The sequence below is a fragment of the Danio rerio genome, chromosome 11, assembly GCF_049306965.1.
Source record: "Danio rerio strain Tuebingen ecotype United States chromosome 11, GRCz12tu, whole genome shotgun sequence".
NCBI classification, from domain to species: domain Eukaryota; kingdom Metazoa; phylum Chordata; class Actinopteri; order Cypriniformes; family Danionidae; genus Danio; species Danio rerio.
This window is the reverse complement of record NC_133186.1, coordinates 24,746,297-24,760,006: the sequence shown is the minus strand read 5'-3', so window position 1 is coordinate 24,760,006 and position 13,710 is coordinate 24,746,297. Positions and strand designations below refer to the sequence as shown.

Genomic DNA, 13,710 nt, shown 5'->3' with positions numbered 1-13,710 from the left:
TTAAATAAAAAATATTCACACATAAAACAACTTTATAAGCAGCTCATTTTCATAAGTTATATCAGCCTGATCTCACAAGAAAATTAAAGTATTTTTTGTTTTGTCAGTTTAGTGGCTAATTCATACGAATTCAGTCGTACGAAGTTTTTAAAAAAGGAGGTGTGGCATCCAACCCCACCCCTAAACCCAACTATCATTGGGTGATATGCAAATTGTACTAAATTATATGAATTAGATTGTACGAATTTATACGCATTAGCCACTAACTCAAAAAGTTACGAATTGCTGTGAGATAGTGTTGGTTATACATAATAATAAGATAGTAACAAGTTATTCCCTAACCATAAAACCTTAAAATAATCTGCTCCTATATACAGTATATACTGTATGCACATACAGGGAACTTATTTGGTACACCTTACTAGTACTGGGTTGTCCCCCTTTTGTCTCCAGAACTGCCCTAATACTTTGTTGCATAGATTCAAGATGGTACTGGAAATATTCCTCAGAGATTTTAGTCTATACTGACATGATAGCATCACACAGTTGATGCAGATTTGTTGGCTTTTGGATTGATTATTGGATTGACATCTGAAGACTGTGGAGGACATTTGAGCACAGTGAACTCATTGTCATGTTCAAGTAACCAGTCTGAAATGATTTGCGCTTTATAACATGGCATATTATCCTGCAGGAAGTAGCCATCACAAGATGGGTACACTGTGGTCCTGAAGGGATGGACATGATCAGCAGCAATACTCGGGCAGGCTGTGGCGTTGACACAATGCTCATTTGGTACTAATGAGCCCAAAGTGTGCCAAGAAAATATCCCCCACTCATACCAGCACCACCAGCTTGAACAGTTTATAAAATGCAGGATGAATCCATACTTTCACAATGGTGACACCAAATTCTGACCCTACCACCCGAATATTGGAGCAGAAATCGAGACTTATCAGACCAGGCAACATTTTTAAAATTTTCCATTGTCCAATTTTGGTGAGCATGTGCAAATTGTAGCCTCAGTTTCCTGTTCTTAGCTGACAGGAGTGGCACCCAGTGTGGTCTTCTGCCCCTGTAGCCCATCCGCATCAACGCTGGACATGTTGTGCATTCAGAGATGCTCTTCTGCATACCTCAGTTGTAATGAGTGGTTATTTGAGTTACTGTTGCCTTCTATCCGCTCAAACCATTCTGGCCATTCTTCTCTGACATTGGCAACAACAAGGCATTTGCGCCAACAGAACTGCTGCTCACTGGATATTTTCTCTTTTTCGAACCATTCTCTGTAAACCCTAGAGATGGTTGAATGTGAAATTCCCTGTAGATCAGCAGTTTCTGAAATACTCAGACCAGCCCATCTGCACTGTTAGACATTTCAAAGGGTTTTTACAGTAACTTACTGGCAACACTGTTGCCAGTAAGTTACTGTATTTTAGATTTACAGTATACAACTGTAAATCCGTTTACAGCATGTTACTGTAGTGTCTGAAAATGGTTAACTACTGTAAAAACCTAAGTTAACAGTTAGCTACTGTAAACCTTTTAATTTTGTCCTAAATATTTTATAATATAATTTTATTAATATTATTTTAATACTATAGACCTAAAAAAGACACAATTACAAAATATTAACAAAATAAACACTCTTTATTTAAAACATTGGAGATGCTTAAAACAAGCTTAAAATGTGTAAAAACATTACATTTCAATCATTCAAAATATTTTATTTTAAGAAAAAAAAACATTGAAAATGACAAAGCACATTAACATACATGTACAAAACTAATTTAAGTGTCTGACCTGCATATTGTTGAGAAAAAAAACCCAATTGTACTAAGTACTACTGACATTAAACCAGACACAATTACAAAATATTCCATTCTTTAAAACATTAATAATGCTTAAAGAATTTAAGGAAAATGTGTGAAAATTACATTAAGCAATAAAATCAACACATTAAAAATAAATAAATCACACAAAGCACTAGAACATACATGTACAATAAAAATTTAAACTTCTGAATTGCATATTGTTGGAAAAATAAATATTTGTAACTATTAGCCGACTCAGAAACAACCCAACTTTAAAAAATTACTAGTTCTGGTGTCAAATGCTCAACAAGGTCTGAATTCACATGTTCAAATGCAATTCATCTTTATTTCTATTGCACTTTTACAATGTAGATCAATGATGTCAAAGCAGCTTAACATAGAAGTTCTTGTAAATTGAAGCTGCTTCAGTCCAGTTTTCAGAATTGAAGCAGTAAATGTCACTGCTGAAAGTCCAAACACTGAAGAGCAAATCCACCGATCCACCAATCGTAGCCAAGTGATCCAGTGGCGACAGTGGCATGGAACAAACTTCACCAACTGACGAAAGTGTAGAATAAAATCCCTTGAGAGATACCAGGCTCAGTTGGGCACGACCAGTTCTCCTCTAGCCAAACTTGTGCAAGGCCGCAGTCTAGGCACCAGAGGCTTGAAAGTTCACCAGCGGGTGGTCAGGCTGGCCCATTGGATCAATGCGGAAACTCATTGATCACGTGTGTCTTTTAGGATTCACTCCTCCATGACCACCACAGCATCTGGTCAGGATTTGGCCCAGTCCAGGATTATGAAGAACTCTGGATAAGGACAAACAGACTAACATAAGCATAGAAGAAGCTTGTTTAAAAAAAATAAATCATATACTGGTTAATTATTTTGAAGCATGGCAGCTAGGTTGGGGTAGTTTTCAGCTGGTACTGAGCAACTGGCTCCTGCTCATAACCTGCTCACTACCATGTTTAAAAGATAACTAACCAGAATGTCCTGTTTATTTTTTTCCCTAACAAGGTTTTACAAAAACATTGTAGCATTTGTGATGGGTTGATTCACTGCAGGACAGATTAGACTATTTGTTTTATGTATTCCTAATAAACTAAAACTGACTGAATACTGATAAAACTATTGAGAGTGTCTCACCTAATCCAAGTTCTCAGTTAGCTGGTGAAAGAAGGATAACTCACTGTTGTTCATGGTTGTCATTCTCTTCAGTACTTCTCCTGCTATCTTCTGGCTCACTTTGGTTGTTGCTGTGCATTTTGTTTCATCCTCTGGAATTATTTATACAAAAAATTGTATTATTTTATTTATTACAAAATATTTAGGCAACATGAAATGGGGAAAAAGACATTTAATACATAGACAAATGCATGTATCCCAATACTAATTATTGTATTTTGAAATGTCTGACCCATGACAGACCTCAATCTGCTCAAAAATATTATAAACAAAGATGAAAAAAAAACTACTAAATGGTTTAATAAAAAAGGGAAAACGATTTTTTTATTTAGCTAGCAACTAAACATGTGACACATTTTGTATTAAAAGTAACGTTAATATATTGAGAAACAAATAGATGTACAGTACTTACTGTTGTATGAGGTCCAGTTTGCACAGGCAGGCTCCCAGTATTCTATATTGAGACCATAAAAAAGCCAAAAATACAGATAAGAATACCATGCTACAATCCACAATCTCCACACAACTTTTTTTATTTGTTTACCTTGGTTGCTTACTGGTCTTGCTTATTTTTTAAGCATAAGGCTGTGCTGATCAAGATGTTCCTCTGAAATGCTGTTTGTTTCTTCAGACAAAACCTGCTGCTGTGCCAGTGCCATATCTAAACAGAAAAAAATATAATGGTAACAATTATGTTAAACCAAATGTCAAGAGTTGTGATAAAAAAAATAATTAGCAAACAATAAATAGCAAAAAGGTGGTTATAATGCATAGAGGTAAAATTGGTTTTATATTAGCAGATTCAGACTTCCCCCTTAATAATTTAATTTCATAAAAGTATTATTTGCAAACTCTAAATAGCGAAATCATTTTAGCAGCTAACATAATGACTATCAAAGTACAACATGCTCACGGTCAAATAAACAGTGTTAATGTTGATTTCAAGTCATACTGGCATGCTAATTCTGATCGAATATTCAAAGTAACATGGTAAACAGTATAGAGTCTTCTAAATGAACGAATGTGCGAATATAAAACCAACTTTACCTCTATGCATATTGTAACGTTATAGATTTACGTTAGCGTTCTTATAGGTTACGTCGCGATGTTATTTTCTCAAGCTAACGTTATAAGTTACTCTAAACCAGAGAAAAATAAGTTCACAACATCTAATATATAGTATAAATCAATATAAGTTAAACGTTGCACGTTAAAATGAGTTTGAGTCCAATTCAGTATAAACTTAGCTCAGTTTAGCTAACAGTTAACATTAACGTTACCATTTTAAGATCGCTTCAGCCAATGTTGCCGAGCAAACAAATGCTAATAGAGGTGCTCAAATCAATGTCGAGTGTTGTCAGCACAGACAGACGCGCTTTTACCTGGATTATTTGTTGGTCTTTCATTCATATTCTTCTGGGGGAAAACACTCTCTGCCGGACCGTTGTGTCGTGCTAAGTGTCCTCCAAAACTGTCTGCATACCTCTGGTTCCCTCCTAAACCAAAACCCGCTGCAACACCGGTTCCTATGTAAATAAATAAAAAGATATGACGAGAACAATGGCTAATAGTCATAAACAGTCTTATTTAAAGTAATAGTAGTGTTAATGTAATAAATTAAATAAAGGTAACATCTTAATAGATGATATATTTCTCAAATGGGCGAAATAACGCCAAGCCAGAGAAAATAATAATAGCCAACTTTATACTTTACTTTGTTCTATTCTCGTCCACAAAACATTCTGTAAAATGAAACACTGCCTCAGCTTACCAGAGTAAAGTTTGTTAAATCCAGTATGTTCTTCAGGCACACTAATAAATTGTCCTCCAGAATTGCTCCAGGGTCCTCAGGCAAAATGTGGTGCAGAGTAGTCGAATCGCCGCAAGGTGGCGTTGAAGCAGTTGTGGAAAATACAGTATAATACACGAATTTTTACAAATACAGTACATCGCTGTATATGTTGTTCGACGTCACACTAAATTCCCACAATGCAACGGTAAATACAGTTATTTACCGTAAAAGGAATTTGCAGTATTACACTGGGTGAAATACAGTAAATAACTGTGTAATTTACAGAAATGTCTAACAGTGTGGCACCAACAACCATGCTACATTCAAAGTCACTTAAATCACCTTTCTTCCCCATTCTGATGCTCAGTTTGAACTGCAGCCGTTCATCTCGACCATGTCTACCTGCCCAAATACATTGAGTTGCTGCTGTGTGATTGGCTGATTAGAAACTTTGCATTAATGAGTAGTTGAGCAGGCATATCTAATATATTGGCCGGTGAGTGTAAGGTAGGTGTATTAAATGGTTTTAAAACACTTAAGGTTTTTGATTGTTAACACAGTAAGTTTTTTTTTAGTTAATTTTAGTTAATGCATGTATTAATATAAACAAACAATGAACAATACATTCCTCAAAGCTGTATTTATTAATATTTGTTAATGTTAGGTAACAGTAATAAAGTTGTTAGTAATACTAATCCACAGTGTTAATTAATATTAAGCAAGGATTTAGATTTTAAGAATACCTTAGTAAATGTTGAATTATGATTAATAAATGTCTAATACTTTTCAGTATTAGTTCATGTTTGTAAATACATTAACTACTGAAACCTTATTGTAAAGTGTGAATTGAATAATAATTAATTAAATAATAAAACAACCTCTACCTATCACTGACAATCTATTTGCTGTTGTTCCAGTATCAACAAGGGTATAAAGCTGCTAAACATGCCGTTCTCTGCAAAATTACAGTCACACTTGTTTATCTCTAGTGCTTTGCCGTGAAATAAGACATGTCAGAAATACATGTTGCAGTACAGCACTGGTTTGAGAATTTGAATCACTTTGTACTCTGAATGACAGCTCCCCCTGGGCATTATAATTGGTATTGCATGCCCAAAATACCACCTACTGTGCAAAGTAGATGTCTGTTTAAGCTTATTACACTGTTCTTGGGAAGCTCAGCTCAGTGTCCAGGGAATTCACTTTGTTACATCTCCAGATTTGACTTGGTACTTTGGCATTAATACAAATAAAATGAGTTATTTTCTTTAAAAAAAGGCAATAAGAACTGACTAAATACATTTTTTTAGAAGATGACCCTGAAGGTACTATATTTCATGCACCAACTTCACAAACTATCAAAAATGATAAAATTGTAAGCAATAATTCTTTTTTTATTTATTCACCCTCATGTTGTTTCAAACTTTGGTGACTTTATTTTTTAAGTAGAACAGAATAATATTAACTTTGAAAAACTATGTTGGTGTTTACTTTCAAAGCAATCATTGCTTTATAAAAAGGCATAAAAGCATAATAAATCTATCTCAAAATGGCTCACTATACACGTATGCAATATTTACTGAATGCACTTACACACTAAATAACATAGTATGTAGTGTCTTACCGAATCTTTTTTGTTTTTTGTTTTTTTATTAAGCAGAAATTCAAACCGTTTCCCAGATGACATTTGACGGTTGCCAAATTAGTGAAACAAATGACCAAACTAATGAATAATACCTGCCATGAGTATAACCACATTCACCATCAATCGGGAGACACTGCAAAATGGCATAGTGCATAAGCATGCATTTTGGGACGCACCTTATATATTCAAATTAAAATAAGACATGAGAGACTTTTAAGTGTCCTGCAGCTTTATCTGCATTAGTTTTCTGCACCAGATACTTTTTTTCACAGTTTTAGTTTTTTTTTCCATGTAATTGCAGACATTACTTGATGGACACTGTATCTGTACACACATTTTTACAATATGGCAAAAAAAACAAAGACAAAAAAAAAAACAAAGTTGCCGTGTGGATACATCCTTAATTAATGCTGGAAAGTAATTCAGCTTCTTGTACACTATAATCAAACTAGCATCTGTTTGATTTGAAACTGTAATCCTTAAACAAGAGTGACCCCACATTATGTTTTTGATCCTCAAATTCAAACATAACTATTTTAGAGGCTAAACGAGTTCAGTCACACAAAATTGTACAATATTTAAAAGGAGGTGTGGCACCAAACCCCACCCTTAAACGCAACCGTCGTATGAGGATAAGCAAATCATACTAAAATATACGAACATATATATATATATTTTTTTTTTGAAAGTTGATATTCAATAAATAATCATAGATGGTTTCCTTCAATTATTTGAAAATCAAGGATGCACCATTTATTCAAAAATTATTCTTTAACTTGTAATATGTGAGCACATTTACTGCAAAAAAACTGTTAGTAAACTATGAGAGCGAATAAATAAAATAATCATTCCCTAATCATAATCGAGTTAAAATATTTAATTAATCGAGATTTATATTTTACGTCAAATCGCCCACCCACATATTTTTGTCCTTACTATTCGCAGTTGAACAACAGCATGAACTACTACTGTATAACATTGATCACCTTAGGTACAGATTATGTGCTTCATTCAGTTATAAATGTTACAGTGTGAGATTGAATAAGGCCAAATAAGGAAGAAAATGGAATCTTAGCATCCGAGAATATGAGCAGGGGATATATCTGCCAGCATGTTTGTTTAAAAAATAATAAACTACACACTAGCCCCTTTCACACATACTATGAAGGTAATTCAGTTGCGAAACTCGAGAGCTTGCAAATGTAAATGTGAGCACTTGTGATAATAATATTTGTATGTGTAGGTTGAAATGTACACTTACAGCTCTGATGTGAACAGCTGAAATCCTCGATTTGCACACACACACAACAATCCACACACTTGTGTTTTAAATTCGAAGTTGCAGATTAATAGTTGTGTATTTGTAAAATGTCATTCACAAATACAAAGTGACAGACACACCTGTGCACGGCAAATTTGACTGCATCTACGCTCTACAACCACAGGTCGGCACTCACAACCTCTCAGATTCGTCAGTACAACTACAAATCTCCCGCGCTCTGACTTTTGCTACACATCTCCCGTGATCTCTGTAGCAGAACTCATCTGTGCACTCGCAGATGCAGAGGCGTGAGCAGCGCTGGGCAGGGGAGGGGCGGGGCTGGTGTAAAGCTGTTTGATTGGCTGATGCCTGACCAATGAACAATGCCAGCAGCCAACAGGACTGAGGTGCAAAATAATCATTTCCCACGATTATTTTATTATTTAGGGTTCATTTAAACTCTTTTCTGAAGAGATTCTTGTTAAAAATAATAAATTCTGTGGAAATGTACATACCAGTAAAAGAGCAGCAAAGCCAGTTTATTGGCTAGAGCCAGCCAATGAGATGGGGCGTTTCTGTTTGTCAGGACACAGGGCAGCTCACGTTGTTGGAGGCCTCGAGCAATCAGAGGGTAAGTTATGATTTTTAATAATTATCTATATGTTCAATACTGTTAGCTAAGCTAAGGACTGTGCTGGGTGCTTCTCTTGTTTGTTTCTTATATAAGAAAACAGTTATGAGTTATCTAGGAGCTGCTTTCAATCATGTTATATGGTTCTAAAGATACGATTCAACCCACATGAAATAAGAAGTTGTAATAGTATTTATAGTAAATAATAGTACGTTTTTGAACCATACTAACTATAGTAAACTGTATTATACAGTATATATTGCAGTATCTACAACTTTGTTAATGAATGCAACAGCACACTGTAGTATTAACTAGCATGAACTTTAATAAATTGAAGTACATTTACACACACACACACACACACACACACACACACACACACACACACACATTAATAGCAATTAAAAATAACACTAGTTGTTTCAGTTTCTTACAGATCATACCGGTTTTTGTTATTATAACCTGCATCATATCTATCTATCCATCTATCTATTTACATGTTTGTGTACAGTGTGTCCTTTATATCACTTTTTTAATTATGAACGTTACTAACTATAGGTTATTTCTCAGTTTCCTGTAAGGATGGAGTGACAGGAGAGATCAGCATGTTTCAAGTCGATGAGGAACTCAGAGAAGCTGCATAGCTTGAATAGGATGTTATTTATGCTAAAGATGACATGATGATCCAGCTCATCTACAAACACTTCAAAATGATTCAGATCATTCAAGAGGAAGCTGACTTTATTTTCTCTTTTTTCTTGCCAAGATGACTACAGATTTGAACAAAACACACACTCACCCACAAACACAACTTTTATTTTGATAATTGTTTAATGTAGTATTTTTACACTTTCCTGTAAGGCAGGGGTGTCAAACTCAGTTCCTGAAGGGCCGTAATCCTTCACGTTTTTAGTTGCAACCTTGCTTCAACACTTAAGTGAAAGTTTCAAACAAACCTGAAGGACTCAATTAGTTTGATCAGGTGTGTTTAATTAGGGTTAGAACTAAACTTTGCAAAGCTGCAGCCCTCCAGGAACTGAGTTTGACACCTGTTCTGTAAGTGAAATGTAATTTGTCAAATAAAATTTACAGTCCAAATAAGTGCAGTGCAAATGTCTAGTTACTTGTATTGAAATATTTCAGGGTTTTTCCTTGTTCATAATGAGATGGAGGTGGTAAATCCAACTTCATCATTACCCATCAAATGTTATCTCCTCTTTAATACTTTGCTCAAGCCTTAACTAATGGTCAGAAAGCAAGCCATTGTGTAAAGCTGGTTGATGCTCGCTGTAATAGAGAGAGATGATGACTGTTCAGCTTATGTTGCTTAACCCTGCAAATGAGATGCTCAAAGTGGACCCTCAGCCGAGCGATGGACACTGTCTCCCTCACCTAGTTGCTCTTCCTTTGAACACACATATCATGTTGAAGGATGCAAGTTGTGGACCTAAATCAGATGTAATGCATGTAGATGTAAAAATTAGAAAGAAATGAAACTGCTTTAAAATGTATTAGGTTTTACATATAAATACGTGTTCTTAACAGATTTGTTTCAACTTGATATTTGCATAATAAATGGCATTAGAATGTTTAGTTTTAAACAGATAGCTATATTTCAATTTTTTCAAATTTAAGCTATATATATATATATACATACATACATACATACATACATACAAGTATACTTCAATTTATTAAAGTTCATGCTAGTTAATACTACAGAGTGCTGTTGCATTCATTAACAAAGTTGTAGATACTGCAATATATACTGTATAATACAGTTTACTATAGTTAGTATGGTTCAAAAACGTACTATTATTTACTATAAATACTATTACAACTTCTTATTTCATGTGGGTTGAATCGTATCTTTAGAACCATATAACATGATTGAAAGCAGCTCCTAGATAACTCATAACTGTTTTCTTATATAAGAAACAAACAAGAGAAGCACCCAGCACAGTCCTTAGCTTAGCTAACAGTATTGAACATATAGATAATTATTAAAAATCATAACTTACCCTCTGATTGCTCGAGGCCTCCAACAACGTGAGCTGCCCTGTGTCCTGACAAACAGAAACGCCCCATCTCATTGGCTGGCTCTAGCCAATAAACTGGCTTTGCTGCTCTTTTACTGGTATGTACATTTCCACAGAATTTATTATTTTTAACAAGAATCTCTTCAGAAAAGAGTTTAAATGAACCCTAAATAATAAAATAATCGTGGGAAATGATTATTTTGCACCTCAGTCCTGTTGGCTGCTGGCATTGTTCATTGGTCAGGCATCAGCCAATCAAACAGCTTTACACCAGCCCCGCCCCTCCCCTGCCCAGCGCTGCTCACGCCTCTGCATCTGCGAGTGCACAGATGAGTTCTGCTACAGAGATCACGGGAGATGTGTAGCAAAAGTCAGAGCGCGGGAGATTTGTAGTTGTACTGACGAATCTGAGAGGTTGTGAGTGCCGACCTGTGGTTGTAGAGCGAAGATGCAGTCAAATTTGCCGTGCACAGGTGTGTCTGTCACTTTGTATTTGTGAATGACATTTTACAAATACACAACTATTAATCTGCAACTTCGAATTTAAAACACAAGTGTGTGGATTGTTGTGTGTGTGTGCAAATCGAGGATTTCAGCTGTTCACATCAGAGCTGTAAGTGTACATTTCAACCTACACATACAAATATTATTATCACAAGTGCTCACATTTACATTTGCAAGCTCTCGAGTTTCGCAACTGAATTACCTTCATACATACAGACCTTTCCGGGAAATTGCCGGCAATTTTCCGGAAAGGTTGTATGTGTGAACAGGTCCTTTTTGAAAATACCGGTAAATTCGTTCTGGCTATTTTCCGGATATTTACCGGTATCACTGTGTGAAAGGGACTACTGCATCAGCTAAAGGGTTAAAAGAACTGATGCCAAGAATATAACAAGCCAGAAACATATTTACCATGCACCGCAATAAGGATGCAATGGATGCAACGGTAAACTTGAAAGTATTTGGTTACTTAAATTCAAATAGGCTGACACGTCCTGAAAGAAATGTTTCAGAAACTTTTTTTCATTATTATAAATGTTGAGAACAGTTGAGCTAGGGTTTTCCATCATATTATTCTAGCTCTGAGTTATTATTAAGATAGTAAGAAAATATCTTACTGACCCAGAGATGTTAAATAAATACATTATTATTTTATTACTCCAATTGTATTTACTTTTACTTTCATCTAAGCTATAATACTAGGTTTTAATTATGATACTAATGTTTGCAGTCGATTAAGTGGCCAGAACAAGCAGCTTTGTTTATCCAGATACACTCATGTATAATGTATAACACAAAAGCCATCATCCTTTAATCTCGCTTTGGCTGGCCTTCATAAGAGAAATGTTTCCAGAAATCAAATCCGATGTCACCCTCGCCTGTACCTGTCATTTGCTGTATAAATAAGATTTGTGCTTAAAAATGAGGCTGCGTAGTTGCTATCAGTCCCGTGGGCCACATAATGTAAGCGTTGTGTTTTGGTATATGAATGCAGCATCAGTGCAAATTCCTTTCAGTGACGTTTGTGCTTTTTTCTGTTAGCATATAATCAAGCAGATACACACAGGCAGATGAATTATTCAGTATGTCAAATGAATTCGATTTCCACCACCTTTGAAGTGAGGGGTATGTGTTTTTGCCTGCTAAATAAAGCATTATTTGGGTTTTCTCTTTATTTTTTTAACATCAAAACACATGTCAGAATAGCTCCGATTTATTCCTAAGTGAAATGAAAATAGGAAGGTGGATTTAACATAAGCTAAAACTCAAAAAAAAAAAAAAAATGAGGCCAACCTTCCTCTTTAACAATAAAACAAATAACTAATCACTCTCATTTTTCCAAACTGTGCCACATCCTCACACGGACAGCTTAACCTCAGGTCTCCGTTCCCACACAGTAAAAAAAATAATTCTGAATAAATTAATTTATTAATTTTTTCTTCGGCTTAGTCCCTTATTTATCAGGGTTTACCACCGTGGAATGAACCACCAACTATTCCAGCATATGTTTTATACATCAAATGCCCTTTCAGCTGCACCTCAGTACTGGTAAAACACCTATACACACATACACTACGACCAATTTTGTTTACCCAATTCACCTGTACCGCATGTCTTTGGACTTTGAGGGAAACCAGAGCATCCGGAGGAAACCCACGCCAACATGGGGAGAACATACAAACTCCACACAGAAATGCCAACTGGTCTAGCTGGGACTCGAACCAGCGACCTTCCTGCTGTGAGGTGACATGTGCTAACCACTCAGCCTTGAAATTCATTTTATAATTGTCACTTGATCATGTGAGGAGATCTACAATAAAGTATCCATTGTTTAAAATAAATATAATTTTCTAATTTGATGTGCTCTAAAAGCAACATAACCTGACAGGTGGGCAAATCTAAGGTTGTTTTAATAAAACAAATATAAATACGCATAATAAATAATACTGCTAATAATAATGACATTATACAAACGCAAATTGTCACGAATAAACTGAAAAAGCCTCCCGAGAGGAAGAAGGCATGAAAGTATGGTTTTTATATTTATGTAGGCCAGAAAATAATACACACACAGTTGAAGTCAGAATTATTAGCCCCCTCACTTATTAGCTCCCGTTTATTTTTTTCCCAAATTTCTGTTTAATGGAGGGAAGATTGTTTCAGCACATTTCTAAGCATAATAGTTTTAGAAACCTATTTCTAATAACTGATTTATTTTATCATTGCCATGATAACAGTAAATAATATTTTACTTGATATTTTTCATGACACTTCTATACCGTTTAAAGTGACATTTAAAGGCTTAACTAGGTTAATAAGGTTAACTAGGCAGGTTAGGGTAATTAGGCAAGTAATTGTATAAAGATGGTTGGTTCTGTAGACTATCGAAAAAAAGATTAGCTTAAAGGGGCTAATATTTTGTCCCAAAATTGTTTTTTTTTTTTTTATTAAAAACTGCTTTTATTCTAGCCGAAATAAAACAAATAAGACTTCCTCCAGAAGAAAAAATATTATCAGACATACTTTGAAAATTTCCTTGCTCTGTTAAACATAATTTGCGAAATATTAAAAAAAGAAAAAAAAATCAAAAGGGGGCTAATATTTCTGACTTCAACTGTATGTATATATATATATATATATATATATATATATATATATATATATATATATATATATATATATATATATATATATATATATTTATCCTTATTATATCCTATATATACATATACATATACATATAAGATATTTGCGCATTGCTCTAAATCTTGTGTGTATTAAGCAGTTTGTAAACGTGGCGCACAACTAACGCACTCTGCACTGGACAATAGAC

General features: G+C 34.8%; 1 long non-coding RNA gene across 2 annotated transcripts; it reads right to left on the bottom strand.

Moving 5' to 3' along the window:
- Positions 1-2,140: 2,140 nt before the first annotated feature.
- Positions 2,141-4,884, bottom strand: LOC141376601 (uncharacterized). Of its 2 annotated transcripts, XR_012387150.1 has the most exons (6): positions 4,777-4,884; positions 4,388-4,531; positions 3,550-3,666; positions 3,418-3,459; positions 3,011-3,097; positions 2,141-2,626 (listed from the first exon to the last, which is right to left on the bottom strand). It is a non-coding gene; the product is annotated as an uncharacterized lncRNA (long non-coding RNA). The 2 variants fall into 2 exon arrangements; XR_012387151.1 differs by lacking the exon at positions 4,777-4,884 and having other exon boundaries at positions 2,967-3,097; positions 4,388-4,478.
- Positions 4,885-13,710: the final 8,826 nt, after the last annotated feature.